Below are 22,366 nucleotides of genomic sequence, written 5' to 3'. Positions count from 1 at the left end.
GTTTCTGTCCACGTTGAAAACGTTAGGTCCTTTGTTCGATAATAAATTTCTTTGTTTACTCGACGGCTGCTGCAGTGCGTTTGGCTTCAGATAAATGCTTGTAATCTCTCTGTTTTCTGTAAAGGATATAATTATTTTATATTTACAAGACGGCTTCCTTTTATTGAAATATGACGTGTAAATGATATCCATCTTTGAAAGACATCTTTACCTAAAATATTTCATTTCTCCAATAAAAAGTGAAACCTGACACTAACCTTTCAGAATCTGATATCCCTATTTAAAAGTTATCAAATCTAGAATTGCAATCAAAGTGGACTAATTATGGATTTTCAAGTCATAAAAATGAAGATTCCTACAGCTTAAAGATTTCAAAGTATAAATTAAGATGGTAATGTTGATAAAATTATAAACACCAAAGTACTTTTTATTTAAGGACATACAGGAAAAACAGCTGACAAATATGAGAATTGGTAGTTACTGAATCAGTTTATGGAATATTAATCATTTGAATTAGCATTCTTCTTTTTCAGTGCAAATCTTTGAAATTCACAAAAGGAGAAGAAATAAAAAGAAAACATTAAAGAATGTGGTGAAATAGAAATTTGATGGAAATTTAAGAAAAAGGGAATATATTTGCTGGTTTGCATCAAATTAAGTTCTCTCCATATAGCTGCATTTTCTATAGTCACACCTAGAAGGTGGTTTAGGTGTAGGAACCCTTATTTTCCAGATTTTTTTTTAATCAACTAAAAATTACAAAAATCAGGCTCCCACTACCCATTAGAAAAGTTTAAGACTCATGTCTGTGCTCAATGTCTTCTTTGATTGATTGATTGTTGGTTGCTTTACGCTTTATGTCTTCTTTGAAGTAAAAGATAGATTTATTTAGTAAAAGATAGATTTATTTAGTAAAAGATAGATTTATTTAGTAAAAGATAGATTTATTTAGTAAAAGATAGATTTATTTAATCCCAGTAATCTTGTGTATACATAATAAAGACTTCCACCATTGGAAGCAAGTTGCAAATAATCTATTTTTTGTATTACTTATATATTATGGCTAATAAATACAAAAGATATCTTCTCTTACTTAAATATTTTCCTTACACTTTGATGACAAGTGCTTTTGTATTTGAAAATTGAATTTCCAGCTGACTGCAAGTAGTTTAATTAAGCCTTTTCTGCCGTGTACAGAAATTTACATATTAATACTAAATTTTAATAGCAATATTTCCTTTTATTCATACAAAGTACTCACATTTGTAACTTTTTAACTAACTTTGCCATTTTTGACTGTTAGCATGAATAGATACAAGCATTTGAAGGTTATTTGCTTTTTATTTTTGTCAATATTTTTTCCGGCTCATAAAAGGATTCGTAATTTAAAATGAAGACATACATTTGAATGGTGTCATCAAAAATTTATCTTTATACTTTTTAAAACTCACTTTAAAAGACAGATAATTGCTTAAAAGTAGTCTTGTCTGTTTATATGAAAGAGAAAAAAAAGTTGATTTAAATGAACAATCAGTGATTTATAGTCCCAGTTAGATTTAAAATGATATCATTTACCAAATCACTGATACAAGGACACCCGTTTTAGATTTTGATTATTTGGGGAGATATTAAAACGAAATGATCAAATAATTGCATAATGGATTTAATTGTGCAGTCAAATTTTGTGGAGGCTTATATTCTGTAAAATATTGAAAATAAATTGCATTTGGGAATATCTCCATTTATATATTGAATAGGACTATTTGACAGTCAGGCCTTGGACTACAGAGTAATAGTCGTGAGTGTTTACTTTGTAATATGAGAAAAAAAATACTTTTGTGAATGTTTTATTGAAAATTTATTTTATAGTTTTCATTTTTGGGTATCTATCAAATTTATGAAATAAGAAAATATGTAAATATATGCAGAAGAAATTATTTAAATTTTGATTTGTAGCACTGAGTGTCATAACGGCAGTCATCTCCCAAACAATCAATTGACCAAACTGAATGCCATTTGATTCAAAGCCACATGAATGATTTGTTTCATGGATACAGAAATTTATAAAAGGGGGGATTTTATTCATAAATATGTAATTTATTCTTTCAATCTTTATTTATAAATGACACTAATATATGTACAGTAAGAAACTACATGTAAATTCTATTGCTTTAATCTAGAATACTCGAAAAGCAAAAAAATATGGTTATATCTCAAAAATAGATTTTAGTTAGGTTAGTGCACAACCTTACAATACCTATAACATAAATCTGGTCTACAGCCATTTATGGACAGACTGAGAAGCAGTATCTATTGTATTAGATTGAATTACTATACTGGTGGTATGGTTAAATGTGTGTATTGTTATGTGTTTACTTTTCTACATTGGTTAGAGGTATAGGGGGAGGGTTGAGATCTCATAAACATGTTTAACCCCGCCGCATTTTGCGCCTGTCCCAAGTCAGGAGCCTCTGGGCTTTGTTAATCTTGTATTATTTTAATTTTAGTTTCTTGTGTACAATTTGGAAATTAGTATGGCGTTCATTATCACTGAACTAGTATATATTTGTTTAGGGGCCAGCTGAAGGACACCTCCGGATGTGAGAATTTCTTGCTACATTAAAGACGTGTTGGTGACCTTCTGCTGTTATTTTTTCTATGGTCGGGTTGTTGTCTCTTTGACACATTCCCCATTTCCATTCTCAATTTTATTCTTCTGTGTTATGGTCAGTGTCAGTACTAATTATAGTATATATAGGACCAGATCAGGAAAGGTGTGCAAAGAATATTAATTAGTTGTTAATTGAAAGTAATTATAGTCTCGGTATGAATATGATTTAATGGTGAGATCTGCAGGGTATTGTTGACCACATTAATTAGGATAACACACTGATTTCAAGATATTATTTCTATCCATGATTTACCATACAATGATTAGAGAGCCACTAAGATGACAACCAAAGGTTTTCTAATATGGAGGGACATTGTATTCTAAAAAAACTATGATAGGTCTTCACACCTTCATTATTTCTTGTGCTTTATGGATGTATGTATCAAATGCTGTCACACTATTTGGATGTCTTTGCACCCTCATAAGTATCGGGACCTATTCAGGACCATGATGAAATTCATTCTTAAAAAAGACAGTAGGTATTGATTTTTTAATACCCTTCAGTTAGCATACTTTCCCTCTTTTTTTCCTTAAATATTCATGTAAATTCTAACAAAATTGTCCAAGGGAAAGAAAAAAAAGAAAAGTTTAATGCCATTGAATTAAATGTTTGGGCTAGAAACTAGGGATTAAAATTTAGACCTATTATCCTTCAAATGAGGAAACTGATCTGAGCCCATGTTTGTTTACTATTGAGTTATCTAAATTTGAAACCCATTGAAGTGCACTATAACCTAACAAAATATTTGTTTATTGATAGAAAACCAATTATCTATTACCTGTCAAAGTATGTAAACAAAAGATAAAATCTAGTGACCAAAGTTTAAAACTGTAATCAGGTAAAGGGTGATAAGATAGGGAGGGACCCTTCAATCAACCCTGTTTACTTTTCTCCCCTATAAAGAGGTACCCGAGGATAACGTGTCCTTTAGAAGTGTGATTTTCACATCTATTGACTAATCCTGTTAATGTGTTAAGATTGGACAATCTTATAATTGTAATTGAAAAATAAACATAAGAAATTCTTTGTAATTGATATGTTTCTGTAATTTAATTGTACGGGTAATATTAACGTAGTATGTTTGATGAAGTTTTCATTCTGGGTCTGTTTTGTCTTGTTCAAGCTTGGAACATGTTTTTAAGGTATGTCCTGTGTCTGCTTCAATACTTGTGAGGAGTAAATTGACAAAAATTGTGAAGTCAGGTAACAACTTAGAAAAAAAAAAAATATTAGAAAAATACATACAAATTTGTTTCCTATATTATCCCATATGACATTGTACGCAACTATTAAAAAAGTTTTTATTATCTAATTCTTCCTAAGCATATTATTGGTCTCTTGGAATTGAGCCTAAGACATTCTGATTTCAACAGCTAATTGTTTTTTTTGGTAAAGTTATTGTAAGATTCTTACAAGAAATTAGAACATTATCAAGAATATTGGTGATCACATGCATGGTTTATGCTATAATTGACTTAGAATGTGACAAATACTTTATAAATAGAATAAAGGTAGAGGAACATAAAATTGGTAATTTTCAAATAAAGTTCTGTTACTTTGAGGAGTTTTTCCAGCTATAATGAGACACTAATAAAAGCATTTCATCATCATTATCATCTATAAAGTATTGTTCATTTTCTGCTGCAAACAAGACTTGCAGCTATAAAACAAAGAAGGATCTAAGTGTGTCTTGTCAACTTAATAATCGCCCAATTACCCTAGCTAGAGGGTATCTCATATACTGCCATCTAGAAAATCCAATTTTCTCCTTCTTAATCTTACAATAACACATAAATGAGAAAAGTTTATGAAACTATTTTATGCCTCATTTCCCCTCAGTGAGGCATGCAAGGGAAGTTTGTGTTAGCCTTTGTCAGTCACTCTTACTGTGGAAATGCTTCAAATTAGTGAAAGTCAATTTGATTTATTTTGGCATGAGTTAATTGCATGCGAAATTTATGTTTAAGTTATGGTTTGACTAGATTTGAATTTCATAAGGCAGGTGGCAGATTTCTTTCATTCTAAAATCAATTTATCATGTAAATTGCTTTGTTTTCTTCTTGTTCATTTCACAACCTGAATTAATTTTGGATGTTTCTTTATATTATATTGACTTATGAAAACTAAAATAGGTAAAGAACATGATATCATAAGTTGGTATATACTTATTAGATATAGTTGTGGTTTTATGACAACTTTCAGTATTTGAATGTATGTAAAAGATTCTGTGATGCATTGTACATTACTCTTTATAAACTCCACCTACTTGACCCCACATGTCCACATCTACTTTATTTTTTCCATCAAGGCAGGAGTTATACTAAAATTTAATCATGTCTATTCTGTTGAGAAAAAATAGTTAAGATAGAGGGGGGGGGGGGGGGAATACAAAAATGAAACATAAAAATTAAAGATTAAACTGGGTATGATTTTAGCACTGATTAGTTTGTTTTTGTAGTTTATGATGTTTGCGAGGTTTTTTCTTGAGGGGAAAAAAATGTTCCAATTCAAAACCTAAGTCTGATTTAAGAGAGAGGGGGGATAGGGAGGACAATTGTAATCAGAATTCTCCTTATCAGTTCTTTAATCTCCAAAAAATATAACATAATTTTACTAAAACAAACATTGCACTGGTGTCATACAAGAAGAAGTTTATACACTTTATCAGATTAAAAAGATATTTAGTGCTTTTTAACATAGTAGTGAAAAGTTATGTCGGGTGATAAATTAATGAGATAAAATTTGATAAGACGTAGATAAGCTTCTGTAACATTCCCTGACAGATAAAAACTATCAGAAATCTTTGCTTTTTCAATCATATTTCACTTGAGAGATTTACTGCATGGAGAAGTCTTGTAGTAAGATGTACTGATAAGTCTAGGAAGATAAAAGGCTCACCTGCTATGAAAGTGATGCAATAAAGATGGAGAAAAAATGAACTTATCTCAAAATATTTACAGATTAAATCACTGTTGATTTGGTAGCTTCTGATAGCTTCAACAGCTGATCAGAAGTGATGGATTCCTGAGGGCATTCTGTAACTTGTGGTGTACTGAGACAGTGGAAATCTATGGTCCATAAAATGACAAATTGAGAATTTATTCTGAGTGGAGTCCAATATTTAACTGATTAAAAAACAGTGGCCCTTGATAGGAAGTCACTGAATTGACCCTCTGCAAACCAATTAGACTTTTAAGCTAAGCACACAATAGTAATACATGTGTAGCAAAGGCTTGTTCTCTGGGCATCAGAATACTAGTTGTGTCCAGCTTAATTGGAATTGTAGCACAAGAAATCCTGCTAATCGTGTCATTATTGCCGATTAAAAGCAGTATTCACATTCATACACATTAACATGTTTACTTCCTAGATATGGTTGAAATATTAGCCACTGGACATTTGGCACATTTTTTCGTTTGTCAAATCATTTTTATAAGAGTTTAATCCATATCAATACCACATAATCGCCTGGGAACTTAATGATTGCATTATAATTATTGATGTCTGATAAATAAATCAAAATTAATGTATGCTAATTGGTATGTTATTAAGTATTTCAAATCATTACGTGCTGCTAACAATGCATGTTTGTACCGATACATTAAAATATCTAGACAACTAACAACTAAAATTATTTATTAAACATATTTGACATTATATGTAAGTGAAGTATTGACAACAAAATAGTTTTAGATGCACAGACAAGAAACCTGCATTATAACATGTTCAATACATGTCGTTGTACCTTCTTGTACGTTTTACATTACCTAATGTTAAATTGTTAAATCATTTTTATTTTTATTTGTTTTAACTTTGTCTTAAATGTTTGTCTGGAAAATTTTATTGATTTGATGAAATTAGGGTTGAAAATGGTGATTACAAGATATTATTTCTATTTTAATCTATGTTTTGTATGGATAGTATGCTACATAATCAGAATAAAACTTCTCAGTGCCATTTGGCTAAAGTTCACATCCTGAAGAATTGAGACATGACAAGACAATATAAATTGATGGACAGTACATTTTTTGAAAAAAGTACAAACTATTGTGAATAATTTGGCAAGGAATATATAACCATGGGCGATAGTTGTCTCAGAGGCAATCGTACCACATCTCCTTATTTTTATACAAAAACTTAATTGAAGCACTAGAAAAGAAGGCATCAGCAATATTTGAATGTCCACATTTTACAGAATACCTACACCCACCGAGCAATGATGATATTGTCAAGTACCAAATTAAATACATTAATGAAACATTAAAATAATTTGTACCCATCATTGGCTATTATTGAACTTAAAAAAGTTTATGTTTTTGTGATCTATTTTTACTTGCTTTATAAAATAGAAAAATGATTCAAAGTTATTTTGCAGTTTTCTTAAGCACCAATTGTTTCGTCATATATAAGGGCTTCCCGTTATCTCCTTAATGGCCCCAGATTTTATCATCCGATCTTAGATGTAACAGGTTCAAGATTAAATTTTGATATTATTTTTTACAGTTGCCAGAGATTTTGTCTCAGTTTCATCAGATGAATTGAAGAGAGAAGAGGTATATTTTGCTGTGAGTATTTTATATTTTAAAATTTTTAACAAAGGATACAAGTATGATTTGACTTTCACTTTTATACAACCTTGACCTTTGGCCTCAAGGTCAAATGATTTAATTTTTTTTACATTTTTTTTTAGCACTTGTATACTTTTTTTTTAGTCATTTGACATAGGCATTTGATATCAAGATCATGTGTAGGCATTTTAAGACAATGGGTCACACACTATTCTATTGTAGATTATCTCTAAACTTGAATTTTGACCACAAGGTAAAAAAAAAGGTAGATTTTTGTATTTTTTACTCTTGTTTTTGATAATTTCCATCTTTGTCCATTTGAATATAAGAACATGTGGTATGATTGCCAAAGAGACAACTATCCATCCGAAACCAAATGACTTGGATGTTAGCAACTCATTCACAGTTAGGCCTTTAACAATGAGCAAAACTAACACTGCGTTTATATAATGTGTCACATGTCACATATCATTAAAGTTGATCTTGACCTTTGATCTTAAAGTGAAATAATTCTTTCTTCTGACTATTTCCATGCCACTGACCATAGATGTATTTATTTATTGATATAGGCATTTGTAATTGGAATATGAGTATATCATGTCAATCCCTGGGTTACTTTTAAAGATCCCATTTTCCTTTTCCTTTTATAATTTTCAAGATTTTAGATATGCTTTTCCTCCTGTCTTTTCTGTTGGTAAATCCACCAAGATAATTTTTTAAACAAAAAAAATAGTTTTGTTACTCAGAGTACATAACACTTAATATTTTAAAAGAATTGTACAACTTAAAAAATGTTGAATTATTTATAATCAAACAATAGCAGTTATAAAAATGTATATAAAGAAAATATTCATTATGTTTACCACAAATAGGGGTTACATTTGATAATATGCCATAAATTCTGCTAATGGGTAATATACTCTGCTTCGCTGTTCATCCAGCTGTGTCCCTATACCAAATTTCATTAAAATCCATCATGAATTATGATTTATGTTTAATATATGAAGATGACCAGTGTATTGAATCCCATTTTACAATGATATATACCCTCCTAACGTGTGACATTAATTGGCTATCTCAACGGAAATCAAATTTTAAACCAGATAGGAAGTTTATAGGTGAGAAGCTTTTGATTGGAATTGATCATACATAGTTCATCATTTATGTATAAATGCGTTATGGCTGCGTACTTAAATTTGCATAACAAACTTTGAAACACATATGTGTGAAAAAAATAGCCCATTTTTTTCTTTCCAATTTCCCTTCATTCTTCATCATGATTCATCTTCACCATCTTACCGTAAGAGATAAATATATGAATACTCCGATCGGTTAAGCAATTTGTATTGACACCCCATGTTTGACAAAGATACGACGGGAATCTTATTAACTTCAAAGTTGGACCTGATTAATATGCTAATCCCTATTTACAGTAGCGCAACATTTTATTTTCATTTTATGTATATTTTCGTGCACAGTTGGATGACCATGAAGTGAAAATAGCGGTGTAACATTTGATTTTTTCCGTGTTTTGAATTCTCTTTGTTGCGATTGGCTTGACATCCTTGGAAATTATCTCGGAAAATAATGTTCTGATAAGTTTCCCTTTTACGGCAATTTTATGAGCATTTTTTATTATTCATTTTTAGAATCTTTACAAAACTGAGGCAGATTGAATCTATTATCCTCCTGTATGACTGTTTAAGAATAGCTGCACGACTTTATTCTTAACAGGTTTTCATATAAATCATAAAAACTTCATCTCATTGTAGAAAATAAAAGCAATATTTAATACTAACTTTTAATCTTTGAGTTTTAGTATAACAATAAATTTACTAGTGAAATAAAAATTGTCTCTTTTGAATATGTAGTTAAAAAATGAGTTAGTATCGTTAATTATTAAACATCAGCAGGAAATAAGAATATTTTCATGGGTTATTTCACCAATGTCACATTAAAGTGTGCATTACCATGCTTGAGATTTGTGGATATAATTAGATTTCTCAAATATTTGTCATCATCTGTTTGCTTGAGACCTAAATAGGAATAAATGAAGAAGGCTACTTAGGTCAATGAAATACCATACCAGTGAGGGTAAAAATAGAAGCCATCTTGAGTTCATGTCCAGTCTACTTGTTGGAGAACTAAAATGGGAATAAATGGGAAAGGGTACAAGGCAATAAAATAGTATCCCTGTTACACTAAAAATCAAAGCCATCTACAGTTCACATCCACTGAAAAAATATATAAATGTCTACTGAATATGAACTCTCAATTGCAGGGACTACAAAAGTATATAAAGTCTACTATTCAATTAAAGAGTTAAAACTAATGTTTTTTTTCTATCAGTTTTAGTTTAAACATATTTGTTTTATAGTGGATTGAGAAACAAGTTATTGCAACTTTACCGTGCAACTTATATTAATCTCTTTCCACTTTGCTGGTGCGAGTACTGCCTTGTAACGGTAATAGCCTGCTCTTTTTAGCCAACAGTTGTGTAACTCTAAAACAAAAATGTATCCCTATTATTGGTATTTCTTATAAACTTTTCCGAAGTTAAATAGTTTAACCCTGTATTGATGACAAACAGATATTGATAAAGTTTGGTCTCTTGTATTTACAACACTCAACATCAGAATTGTTAGGGTAGTCATTGTCCACATAGAGGGTTATTGATGGTATTATAAAGTATCTCCTGCCGATTTTGAGACACACTCCTTACTCCATTACTCAACGTTTACAACTTGGACAACTCTAACCAATAGAAATCTGAATTTAGACGGAAGATGGATTAGTTTAATAAATTATCTCGCCAATTATAACAATGACTACAATGATGTTTCATTATCTTGAAAAATTTTCTTCAATGAAAAGCACTTGTTTTTGATGTTTAAAGAAATGTTTATTTATTGTGGTAAGCCTTGTTAGGACTGTGAAAAGTGGGATTTTAATAGATGCATGCTAAGTCCGAAATTAGAATAAGATGGAAAGAATTTTCTCTTTAGGTTATGTTGCCTCAGATCCTTTAGGGTTTGATGACAAAAAGTACTTTACAATCAATGCTTGATGTAAAAATTAAAAAAAATATATTTAGATGTTTGAGCGCCTGCATTATGTTATGTTTACATGTATTTAGAATTTATAACAAAAGTACATGTAGGGTATATGCCTATGAGACGCAACACATCAACATAAAAGAAATTTAAAGATATCCCTCTTTGAAACAAATGGTGTATATATTTTATCCAGATATAGATACAGCTTTGATCTATTTTTGATATTATTTTAAATGAAAATTACTGAACTAAGATGTAAAATTTCATGGGTAGATAAGATACAACAAAGATACTATATCGGTTAAAAGTAAACGTTGGTTCAGTGAGCAACATGATTTAACAATGATTTGGATGAAGACATAATATTAAAAGGCATCATTTTATTGCTGTTTAATAAACATGAAAAAATAAAACCAGGAGTTTGATCATCCAAAAAACTCATAAATAACTTTGATTAAAGTTATATTACATCGTGAAGAGTCATTTAATTAACATTTTATACTTTTTTATTCTTCCAGAAATCAGAGAACTTGAAGAAACAAGATAGCTGCATTACTTAGCGCCATAAGTGTACAATATAAGGTGATCAGCATGAACTAATAAGGTGGTTTATAAGTGGACGTTTTTATTACACAAGTTTTGACACTTTATTCTGGTATCTTAGATGTGCATATAAAACGTTAAAATGTCCTGGTAATTTATAGTCGTTTTGTGATCTGGGCCGTGTCTTTTCTAGGGTAAATCACAAGTACTTATTGATTGATCGTAAAGTCTATCATTATTGTATGACAATCTAATCATTTCCTTAACCTCCTAATTTCCATAATTCTTTGTTTTGATGCCAAATATTACTTTTATTTCTCTCTTTATTCTATTTGATATCCTCTCTTGATCATCTTCAATCAAATTAAAAAAGATCATACTGGTACTTATTTCTTTTTGAAGGGCATGAGCTTTGGGGAAAATTTTCTATGTGAAGGGCATGAGCTTTGGGGAAAATTTTCTATGTGAAGGGCATGAGCTTGGGGAAAACTTTCTATGTGAAGGGCATGAGCTTGGGGAAAACTTTCTATGTGAAGGGCATGAGCTTTGGAGAAAACTTTCTCAGTATGCATTTGGCATCATATATTAATGAGAACAGAGGTGGGGTTAATCCAACAACACAAAAATTTAAATTAAGAGGTAAAATAACAATGATAAAATCTCAAGGTCATAGTAATGCCATAGTCTGTATCAATGTCTAAATCCAAGCAGTACCTATCACAACAGCTTTGCAGACATCAAAAAAGTTAACTCTGAAAAGATTAAGTCCCTTGTTTGCTTCTTGTCTGTGAAATGTTACTAGACATATTAGAAGCCAGATCAATACCTTTTTTAATTACTATTATATCGCCAATAGAATAAGATGGCATTTAAGATAAAAGTTACTGTTAAATAACATGTGATATAAATGATTTCTATCAATTCTTGTTAGAGTTGATTAGAATAATAGACATTTTACCTTTCTACCATGTGATTCTATGATAATATGGCTGAAAATTTAGATAGATTCTAGTACATTGTATTGACTTATAAGGGAACCCATGCATCATGTGATGGAAGTAATTCAGTATTGACTTATTAGGGAACTCATGTTTTATGTAATGGAATGAATCCCTCCTCGTCTATTCCCCCTTATTGTTGAAATAATAAGCAATCATATTGAACTAAAAAAAAGAATTCAGCCTTGAATCGCAAAAACATCAAGTTCAAATAGAAAATAAACGGTCAGCCACAAATTTCATTTAGTACATTTGATTGAAAAGTTATGAATTTAAGTGAAATCATGTAACGTTTTTGGATAATTTACATTTTAAAAAAAAATGCATTTCCACTTTTTATATCTTAGATATTTTTACGGTCGTAAACAGAATTTTTTAAATTTAGATTGAGATTTAAGTGTTCTATTTTCATTTGAAAATGTATTGATATCGAAGCAATTACCATTTTACATGCATTTTAGTCTTGATAATGAATATTTTATATTAACTGATGTAATTACTTCTTATATGCATTATGCTATGCTATACAAAGTACTTGAAATTTAATGGAAAAAAGGATATGATCTCAATTCATGACACAAAATCACATTATAAAACAACAGCAAAGATACAGTCTGTTGATTGCTGTTCTTCCTCCAAAAGTCAGCACAGCAATGTCTTCATCATGGAGCCAAAACTCTCACCTAATAAGTTCATGACAGCCCCTAGCAGCTGTTGTAACAGAATTAAACAAACATGTTCTTTGACAAACAAATTTCATTGTTTTCAGCTAATTTTATTGAAATATTAATCACATGTAAATAATTGATGAAGAAATGATATAATTAATTGTGTCAAATATATTTTATGTATGCTTTATATCATTTGATATTCACATAAATAAAATGGGTAGGTACATCACTGACGGTACATGTGTAAATAGTTCGTTGATCAGCTGACAGACTTAACACCTGAGATTACAGGTAATTATGTTGAATTTCATGCTGATTTCCTACACTAATGAGTTTAGACATCTCTAGTCATTTAAAACTAGGTAGATTTAAATCCTGTCTACCCTTTGTAGTGTTTGGTTTAGTCCAATCAATCAGATTTCACCAGGTAGTCTCAGGTAATACCAATCACAGTAGTTAATATATTTCTATGTACATCTGTTGACAATTGGCGGGGATCTTCTACTTATATTGTTAAATCCGTGAAATTCATGTAAACCAAAGAATATCTTGGGATTTATCAATATTCTTTAATAAAGAAAAAAGAAATAAACAGGATTAACAATATTTCTGGTGCAGAAAAAAAATTATTTATGTGAAGTTAAAACTGAAAAGTGATTTTATTTCAGAAATTTTTGGTGGATTTAAAGGTTTCAGAGACTTCAAAAATTAGAAAAAAAGATTATTCAGAGAAGATTTTGGAATATAAGAAGGAAAAGTTATCAAAGGTGTGTATATATATATATATGATGGATTTGATTACCTAATTTCCTGCCGATTGGTGACAAGTTTTTATACATCTACAAGGTTTGTCTGTGAAATAGATATGAAATTGTTGGTAAACTTCTTTTTATAATGATGTATATCATATTAAATAGATCCGTCAGAGTGGCTACCAATTGAGCATGCTTTATTTAAGATGTAGTGAAACTAATATTTCTTAAATACAGGTGAATTTGAATATTAATGTCCTCTCACGAATAGTTCTTACAAATATTTGTTGTTTTGGGAAAAAATAAAAATATTTACTTTTGTAAGAAATACCTTTTATAAACTTTTTGCTCTTGAAGAAATTTAAAACAAATTCAAACAATAGGATTGTTTTTGTCTCTTGCATCAATTATATCAAATGAATGAAATGATATGTCCTACTGCTGTTGCCAAACTTTAAATCTTCGTGACGAGGATATCGTATCAAACCTTATAGTTTTACCTTAAAAAAGTACATTTGGTCCTTAATTCAGGCCATATTTTCAAAATTGAAGTTTGACTTAAAGCATAAACTGGAATATTTTTTCAGCTTTTAAAGGAAAGTAATTATTACTATGAAAAGTATAAATTGTTCCCTATCCATTCTTCATAGTTAAGGCAATAACTATGTTTGAACTATAATCACCAAAATATCACCATTTTAGACGATTTTGTCTTGCTAGAAGAAACTTTTTCTTATATGATGGAACTACTGATATTATCCCATGTTAAGCATACTATTTTTATCTCTCTAAACTAAGTCTACATGATTTTAATCTTTATTATATATACCAAAATAAGAATAATTTACATTTGATTAAAATATAAGAGTACTTTGCAATTAAAGAAAAAGTCCATTGTGGTCTTCCTTTATTTATAAGCATCAGTTGGTTTTGACATAATTTTTGTTGTTGGTCTGTCATAATGGTGACATTTATTACACTAAAGTAATAAGTGATACAGATTTTATTACCACACATTATCATAATTTTAAGTTTGTCATATTTACTGTCATCTACCGAAAAAGCTTTTTTTTTCTTTTTTATTTTAATGGCTATTTTTTTACTAGGCATAATTTTGTTTTGTAATCCAAATGAATTTAAAACTTTGGTCTTGAATTCAGTATTTATTAAAAGTTGAGTTTTAATTTAAATTACATGTTTAACTAAAATGAAATAGAACTCCCATTTTATACTCAAAATAAACTTAGTAATTTCTTATGACATCTTTAAACTTGAAAGATAAAATATAATTTCAAGATAAAACCGAATATTCAAAACATAAATATTTTAAAAAGGAAATTTTATTTTTATTTTTAAAATTTTTTTTTTTTTTTTTTTTACAAAAAGAGGGAATTTATAGAGGAATTATGTTAAAACAATTTTCATGTATATATATTAACAGTAAAAAAAACTAGATTTAAAAGTATTTATTATAAAAAGCAAGAAGTTGATATTGTAAATGTATATGTAAACGTAAAGATGAAAAGAAAATTCCCACATTACCCTTATATAGTCTAAAGAATTGTCTATTGTTTACCATACACATAAGGGTGTTAGTCTGAGGTGAGATATGTCAGACCTTAATGATGATCCATTTGTCTACAGTGGGTAGATCAATGTGACCTAACATCCTCATCTATCAAACTTAGTCTGAACTACATAAACCTCGACACAGACCCACAGACAATTTTATAGAGTTCTTTAATGAGTGGTGTTATGAAAAAAACAAGCTAATTTAACTGCCTCAGTTTTTTAGTAGGAGACAGTATTTTTGATAGACACTAAATTTGCTTTTCTAGTTTTGGAGAGAAAAAAAAGAAAAAATAGGAAAATTTTTATTATTTATTCATTTTTTTAAGAGAAAAAATATAGTCATTGTACAATTTGAATCATAATGAATTATTCTTGATGAATTTTGAATGAATTAATTCATATTTGTTTCAATATTTTTTTTTACTTGTTTTCATTTGACCCAGTTTTAAGACTTTTATTATAATGAAATGGATGTAATTTTTGTGGCTAGACATATCAAATAAATTTAAATACCTGGACATCAGTGGTCATTTTCAGTATAAAAAACAAATAAAACAGAATTAAAGTACAAAAAGTATAACATTTATACAATTTTAACAAATAAGAGAGCCAATTTTCTACAATAAAAATCAATTTATTTGCTTATAAAATAAATTTTGAATAGCTTTTAGAGGTAAAGATCAAGAATTAAATTACAGGTGTAAATTTCAGTTGTTTTGTTTACTTTTCTTTATAAATTGGCCGATAGGTCACCACTATCCTTTTAAAAATACAAAACACCTCACAGTAATTTTCTATGGGTTTCAAATGGTGTGATTAAACGAATAAGTGAACCATCATTATCATTTTATTTTTCGATTAAAAAATAATATCCGAAAAAGATGACCGATTACTTTCAACGGTTTGTTTAGAGTTTAAAGATTGAATTTAAGAAAATATTATTTTATTTTTCTTTCAAGGATAAAAGTAGAATTATATTTAAAGGGGCACAATGAATTTCCATGTTTAATGATAGAGTCTTATTTTTTTTAAAGTAAAATTAAAGAACAGTGATTTTGTTCAATGCTTGAACGATAAATATTTGACGATATTTCTATAAATGCATGTTGCTTATCTTTTATTATTAAATTCATCTTTTAATAGTGCCTTTTAAAACTTTACATATTATTTTAATGATTGAATAATGTGAAAAATATACACGGTTGATATAACAATAAACTACATAAAGTATAGTCACAGCTTGAAAATCTTCTTCAAAAGCTATTTTGCAAGGTGAACAGTTTCCATGGAAATATAAACCAATGATTCGATACTGAATTATGACTAATTATTTGGTTTGAAGTGGGTGATATTGATCTATTTATGACATAAGTTTTATATGTCATCTTTTTACCGATTACAAGGTTTGTTAGTCCTTACATGTCTTGTCACATCATATAAGTTTGTCACTTGTACGTGTTGGTTTCTGGTTACTAACGAACACTTGTTGTTTTCTATTAAGTTTCTGTTCTGTTCTCTGCTGTTGACTGCCAATTATGGTTAAATTCTTCAGAGAAATGAATAACTCGTGACATAAATGTATTTCTTAACACTCTAAATGGAAGTTAAATTTAAAAGATTTTTGAATGCTGCCAATGTTTGTTTGTATGTTCTTTTGGTTAGTCCTATAAGACGAGAGATTGTGAGACTATCATGAAATCAGCTGTTGTTTTATATTGTTTGTGTTGTTTTATCAGTCTGAGGATGATACATGTTAGTGGTCAGTATGTTAGTATGTCACCAGCCTATACAAGATGTTAGTTTGTGTGTCTCTGATGTTTTATATTGTTTGTGTTGTTTTATCAGTGTGAGGATGATACATGTTAGTGGTCAGTATGTTAGAATGTCATCAGCCTTATACAAGATGTTAGTTTGTGTGTCTATGTGGTTTTGTCTGATATGAGTTGATGGTTGATGTGTTTGTGTGTTGTCATTCTGGTATAAGTTGGTGGGTTGGTTTGTCTTTTATACGGTAACAGTGAAAATGTGTTTTGGGTTTTCATTATATTGCTGTGTTGCTGACTCATTGTGCTCTATCTCAAATTTCCTGTTAATCCTACCTAACTGTTGAACAACCTGCCAACTTCCAACATTGTTTCAAAACAAATGATAAGGTTCTATTTATTGATATAAAGAAGATACTTGTCCTTCATCTGTGGATTTTTTACATGAAATTTACACCTTTTTCTTCAATACTAGATGTTTGTTTCAATCAAGACTGAAGTTTTATCAGCTGATGAATAAAGACAGGTGAAATGTATTTTGAATTCCAGCCGAGAATTGACTTCAGTTTTAAATTCAATAACTGTTAACTTCACAGGATGGTTAAAAATACATAAATATTTTCATGTTTTCTATAAACATTAAAAAAAAAAGTATGCAAATATAATTTTGAATTTGAAAGAAGATGACACATTTTGATACAAGTTAATTTAACCAAAATAGAATCAAACTTTATATTCATAATTCAGTTTTTGAAGCTTTGCATGTTCTTTTGGATTATCATATTTATTTTTTAAGTGGTCTACGTAGGAAAAGGTACAAATTGAAAAAAGCTGTAAAGTTGAAGATTGTAAGTTGAACTGTATGTCTTTTTTGTGCTGGTAGATTGCTGGTACATTGACATTTATTTATATTTAAATTGTTTGAACATGCATGAGAGTTTTATCTGTGGTTAAACCTTGAAAAAGAAAACCTTTTTCTTTTATTTTGTGATTAAGGAAATGAAATATCCTTCACGTAATTTGATCTTTAAGGAAGATACAAGACAAGGGCAAGATCACAGAGAAATTAAAAACTCTAAAACAGGTTGGATTCTTGAAATCATGAAATTTAATAAACCATTTTATAGAACATCCTTAGCATCTTGTGTGTTTTCAAACTTTTAGGCCAATATATATGTAAAGAATTGTTCTGAACTTTGAAAGTTTTGCTGAAATTGAATTTTAAATTTTTCTTAAAAAATATAACGTCACATTATATAACATGTGAAGAAGTGTTGTGACAAAGCTTACTTATATAAGGAGTACAATCATAACCTTTAGAAACAATTATCCTACATAAACTGCATGTTTACAATGATTAAGAATGCAATCTATCTAAATAATATTACCGAGTGTTCAGTCATGTTGTAGCCTGTGTGGACCTTTCTCTCTTTTAAACAATAAAAGTGTGATGGATCTTGTTGGAGCAATCCTGTGTCAATGTTCAAATACATCAGTCCATGAAAAATAACATTTGTAATGTCAGGTACTTTTCTTCTTACACATATCAGGGAAGTTGTACACCAGTTTTATAGTACAAGGCTGTTTTAATGTTTAAGTTGTAACAATTCTCCTACAGTACTAAACTGGTAAGGTTTAAGAAGTTTAAAGGTTAAGGTGAAAGAGAATGATTTATTTATCAAGATACACACAAACCAATTTGATTTCTTTAATTTTAATTGATTTTTAAGACACCAGTAATTTACCATTTCATTAACAATTGATTTGTTCTCTGTGTTATATATTGAGTTAATTTTGGATGTGCTATTGGTGTTGGATAATGTATTATACTGGACAGACAGTAAAATAATTGTTTCTCTTTCTGTGTTATTCCTCAGTGAAAAGTTTTGACAAATAGAATAAAAGGCGATATCATTGGACAGTCGTCAGAGTTTAAAGTTCATCTTATTATGGTATATTTTATTTTATCAGTAGACCTCTCCATGAAATCAAGCCTTGTCCCAAGTTGTTGGTTGAAAACCAGACCAAGTTTGTGTCTCATGTTTGTGTAAAGGCTATCTTAGGCTGACTAACATTGAGATAATATAAATGGTACAAAGTCATACTTATACTTAGTACTATAGGAGGGATTTCCATTTTGTCATAGATAAAAAGGTCCATGTTTCAGAACTCTATATTTATATGTAGTGCTTTATCATTTTGGTAGTACTTCAGACATTTTGGAAAAGTTGTACAGATAGAACAAGGTTGATATCTTTTCTCATAGCTAGTAAGATTAATTTCATATTTTCTTTCGGATTAGTTTATACAAGTTCTGTAGCTGTCTGTTTTGGTACTAATACTTCCATATAATTGTCATATCACGTATTACCGTATAGATTTGGAGATAAAATAAAGCAGGTTTTTGTAATATAAACATTTGTGACATCCTGCGTTATTACTGGTAATGGTACAAATGTAATATAATCCATCTGCAGACACAATACCAAATTAATAAGTCGATATTTTAATCATGGTTTGTCAAAAAAACACGGAATTGTTTTCCGATGGATAAGGTTGCATAGGAGAAGATATGCGGAGTTTGTTATTCAATATTAGATGTTTGTTGCATGAAATAGTCCAAGGTAATCAACGTGTTAGTATTCAGGTGCGTCATTCAAAACAATCATTTTATATCATATTACCAAGAAAAGCAAAGGTTGTTACCTACAAATCAATAATTGATACAGAAATTTCATAATTAATAATCATGATTTGTGTGTCTCTTTGTTGTGAAATTTTATCCATTATATAGAACAATATCCTGTGACAAAGAGGAACCAACAAGAACAAAAGGATTACAAGATAACTGTTATCTAGTATAAATCAATATGATCTGTAATGGAGGGATTACTTACAGAGAAATAGGGGTTCCAACCTTAATTTTACAAGCAAAAGGTTCAGGTACTGAGACATCTCTATATAGACTTCTTCTATGAAAGTATAAAAGTTTTACGAATGCCAATGTTTATGGTTTTGTTTGGAACATATTGGTGTGTAGATTAAATGGCATTTTGCAAAGTTCATTGGGAAATCTTTGGTTTATCATATACTCTTGAATAGCAATGGTCATGGCTTGTTGGGAACCCTATTGTTTATAAGTTGAATGCCAATGTTCATGGTTTATTATGGTTATCTTGGTTCATACCTTTCATGCCAATGTTCATGGTTTGATAGGAACCCTTGGTTCATACCTTTCATGCCAATGTTTATGGTTTATTATGATTTTCCTGGTTCATACCATTTGTGCCAATGTTCATGGTTTCTTACGGTTTCCTTGGTTCATAGGTTTCATGCAAATGTTCATGGCGTATTAGGGTTTCCTTGGTTTATACCAGATTTCATGCAAATGTTCATGGTTAAAGTTAAATGCTAATGTTCATTACTTTTTGGGAAATCCTTGGATTGTTATATATACTTGTAAAATAGAGATGACTCAATCATGGATTTCTTTCTTGTTTATCCTCTTCATAAATATTATATGGTTCAGATTTACTGGTACATGTGTACATGTAGTTATTTTGTATGTGTAATTTATGATTTATTACATATTTTTTTGATTGATGGAAATATATATTTTTTTTGCAAATGAATAGTCTGTTTCCTGAAGGCTTTCAATTACTATAGAAATCTGTACTCTATAACCTTTAGGTCTTTGACAGTTCAAGTTTGAAATCTGTTAAATCTTGACGTGTTGGCATGCAGTATCTTTTCAAGCTGCATCCTGAGATGGTATGTCCTGGTGAGAGATATGTGCATGTAATATTTCACAGTTGACATCACTCTTTAGAATGTGTTTGACCCTGCATGTCCATAGTGTATCAGTCACAGAATCAGGCCCCATACTTGCTAGTGAAATATGGCTTCTGACTGACCTAATCCTACTTGACATGCCCTAACTGTATCTAAGACTGGTTTCTAATTTAGTATCAGGCCTCCAACTTAGTGATAAATGTTCAGAAACAGATAGCTCATATCAGAACAGTAGGCAGTGTATTGATAAATCATCACAGAAGTTTTTATCCATAAAATTCATAGCATTAAGTTTTCAAGGGCGATCAGATTGCATCAAATGTGGGTGTACAAGTTATTCTTTCTTTATGAAATTAGATGTTTTAATCTTGCATTAAAATGCGGCTAAATATTTTATTGGCATTAGTAAGTTAAGGCTTATCAATCTATAAAGTGATGAAAGTAGAAATTTCTCCTATTTTCATCTCTTAAATCTCACTTAAATCAACAGCAGCAATTGTTGTGGCTAAAAAGTTTTTTTTTTACATTTTTCTAAGGCTGTTTATTAAATGTCTTATAATTACATTACATGTATGCTTCCACTCTTCAATGTTCATACAAAATGTACTTCTGTCAATGCTTTTACACCAATAATTGAATATAAATTTACAAAAAGGAGCTTTCAATTCTAATTAACTATCCTGCATTATCAGATCCTGAGAAGAACGTAAAACTATATGAAATTTAAAAAATATTGTTGGTGCCACATCATTGTCCATTTGTTTTTTGTTTTCTTTTTCATATTAAGTTTTCTGCTGGTGATTTTGTTTCTAGGAATTGAATTGGATTTTTTCTTTGAATTGGATTCTTCTGTTCTCCTTTCCAGCTAACAAGGACTATGATTGCTGTTTAAATAGTTTTGTTTCCTCAGTGGTTAACAATCTCTTTTGAAATTTGATTATTTTACAATTCCAGTAAAGCACACAGATTCCATTTCACACTCGACTATTTTTTCATGATTACAATTTTCTAACTAATTGACGTTGACTCATTTTCTAGTTTTAGAAAGATATGAGTGTCCTCAAGCCTGTATTAGGGAATAATTCTGTGATAAAATGCTTAATTGCTAATTTTGTAACAAATCAACCATAAATGGTGGCCCTCTTCACATGTTGTGATTGGTTCTTAGGACATATTGTATCCCTAGAATAGAAGAATTTGGTATGATTTTTCAGCTTGAGTTTGATATTATTTGTACTTTAATTGATGTATCTTGATATGAGTTATTGCCTGTAAACCCTTAAACTTCAATGTTTATTATGTTGTAAAATTCATTCAAAGGAAAATGGTTGAGATTCATCAAATATTTCCAATGAGTTCTTTTGTGCTTGGAAACTACTTCAAGTGAACAAAAAATATTTAAAATTTTTTTTGATGGTGTGGATCAACTTATAAATAATGTTGTTTTTATGAGGTAAGTTGATGATAGCTTGATGTTTGTGAGTGTATTGTGTATTAAGAATAAGCTCTCAAGATGATAACTTGGTGTTGTCCTATCGTATTTTAAGGAAAAGACCTCCAAGAATATGTTTGAATAAGTTAATGCAATCAAAAGAAGTTTCTTTAAGATGGAGATTTGAAAAGATGAAAATGGTAATTTTATTCTCAGATTCTTTAAATTCTTTTTGGTTGCTAATGTGATCTTTGCTTACTTAAAATAAGTGAACTTCCGATGATGGATTTTCTCGGTTTCACTTTTCATCATTTTACCTTTTGTGGCTGTGGTTTAACCCCGAGGATTAAGAAAACATACAACCAATAGTTCACTCCATCTTAATTTGATGATTAAAATTTTTGTGGTTTGTAAAACTAGCCTTAATGAAGTCATCCTACCCTAGGTTTGGAACTTCCGTTGGTGGCTTCTACCTTCTTCACTTTCTCCGGTCCTGTGGTAATGGATTATCCCCCCTTTCATTTGTCAGTCAGGAAGTTCAGACTAT

General features: G+C 29.7%; 1 protein-coding gene across 14 annotated transcripts in view; it reads left to right on the top strand.

The window, feature by feature from the left end:
- Nucleotides 1–1,681: 1,681 nt before the first annotated feature.
- Nucleotides 1,682–22,366, top strand: part of LOC143080860 (hemicentin-1-like) — a 77,622-nt gene continuing 56,937 nt past the window's right edge. For 4 of the 14 annotated variants that reach the window (XM_076256957.1, XM_076256953.1, XM_076256952.1 and 1 more), the window contains exon 1: nt 12,985–13,275. The gene's annotated coding sequence lies outside the window, so the exon portion shown is untranslated. Of the gene's footprint in view, nt 1,799–7,175; nt 7,238–10,814; nt 10,879–12,984; nt 13,276–22,366 lie in introns of those variants that run through there. The other 10 variants (XM_076256956.1, XM_076256954.1, XM_076256945.1 and 7 more) reach the window with 5 other exon arrangements.

Source organism: Mytilus galloprovincialis, chromosome 6 (genome assembly GCF_965363235.1).
Source record: "Mytilus galloprovincialis chromosome 6, xbMytGall1.hap1.1, whole genome shotgun sequence".
Classification (NCBI taxonomy): Eukaryota; Metazoa; Mollusca; class Bivalvia; order Mytilida; family Mytilidae; genus Mytilus; species Mytilus galloprovincialis.
Note: the sequence above shows the minus strand (reverse complement) of the source record. Positions and strands in the feature narration are given on the sequence as shown.